The sequence below is a fragment of the Diadema antillarum genome, unplaced genomic scaffold (assembly GCF_040938485.1).
Source record: "Diadema antillarum isolate AM-2024a unplaced genomic scaffold, OU_Dant_1.0 seq00000163_RagTag, whole genome shotgun sequence".
NCBI lineage: Eukaryota > Metazoa > Echinodermata > Echinoidea > Diadematoida > Diadematidae > Diadema > Diadema antillarum.
Window position 1 is genome coordinate 302225 of NW_027271234.1, and position 1652 is coordinate 303876.

A 1652-nucleotide genomic window follows, 5' to 3' on the forward strand; every position below is an offset into this window, starting at 1 on the left:
ACGTTCATTTGAAACATTCCGCCATTTTGAGGTGACAGCGTACTTCGAAACAGTTGCTATTGTGACGTAAATGTATAAGCCACGCCCCTGTGTTTCTCCCTTTGGGCCGGATGCATAAAAAATTGCAATCATTGCTTGTGAGTAGCTATAGCCCGATGTTTTTGAATCCGTAAATGCATAAAAAGAAGCAATTATCTATTGCTTGCAAGCAAAAGCTTTTGGTAGCAAGCACAAGCAAATGAAACTTGCCGCCCACAAGCAATCACTAGTTAGAGACCAAGCATTTGCTTAAAACGCTTTTAAGAACTTTTGCTTTTTGCAGTTCAATTAATTATCATCACAAAATCAGTGTTATAATATAATTTGGGCGAAAAAAGGAATTTCTTGCCACGAGAGAATATAAAGAAACAGAAGTCATAACGGTAATATTGGCGTCTGAAGAGCCTGCTTCCAAAAGGAGCTAAATCCGTTGAAAAATGATGGATTTAGCGCCTTATGGAAGCAAGCATTTCATATATTCTCAACAAGTTAATAGTGAACAAAATATGAACTGCGTGTTTGACACCAAAATGCAGCATTTTAAGGACAAAGATTTTAAGGGTCATGATCAACACACGCAAGTACGCAGCACTGGTATTCGTGTAGGTCTAAAGTGATCAGTGTCGTGAGGTTTATGTTGACACGCCCAAGCATGTAACTGTCACTGCATCATGCATGTTTATTCCGAGAATCTCTTGAATGTTGGATGAAACACGAACTTATTATTATACAGTAGATTGACAATTTCAGCCTTACAAGCTCATACTTCAGGTGCGGGTTTCCGTGGCTTTGTCTCCATCCACAAATTTAAAGCAATTAAGATCGCAACTGCTGATCTAACTTAACAAACATGTCGGAAAAAAGGAACCAGTGAGACTCGAACCTGTCATCTACTGCTTTCCGGGCTCTACCGCCAGGCTGTCCCTGGTTGCCGGCAGTGATATGACACGATGAACATGGAACAAATGCCTAAGCTCCGAACTTCCGACATTGTTATGTTAAAATAGTCCAAGGCGGACAAGGAATATTAAACGAAAGAAAGCTAATAGCTGTGTTCAGACGGAGGCAGTTTTGGTCGGAGTAACTTCGGAGGAAGGGTCGGAGGAAGCTTGGCCGGAGTAACTTCGGAGGATAGGTCGGAGTAGTGCCCGCCTGAACAAGGTCGTGGTAACTTCCTCCGATCGGAGGAACTTACCACGACCTCTTCCTCCGAACGAGATACTCCTGAGTTTTCTCAGGAGTATCTCGCTACTACGACTAGCCGGTCGGAGTAAATTGCCCGTGCGGACAAGCCCTCGGAGTATCTATGAACTTATTACATACCTTACGACCTAGGTAAAACTTTCTGGGTCAAGTCGCAATGTTGACACTTTGCGAGTACACGTGTGCGTGTAGTGCAATTCTAACCTAGTCGATCGCGACGAAGAAGCTCGTGCTCATGCAGAAATTTCCATCAACAAGAATGGAGGAGACAAATGCCACTGCTTAAAAAAAAAACAACAACAACAATCGCATGGTCGACGTGCGCCGCGCTACCACTTCCGGAAGTTACAACGACCCTCGCACATAAATTGGTCGGAGTTTCTTCCCACGACCGTCGTGTGGACACAAGG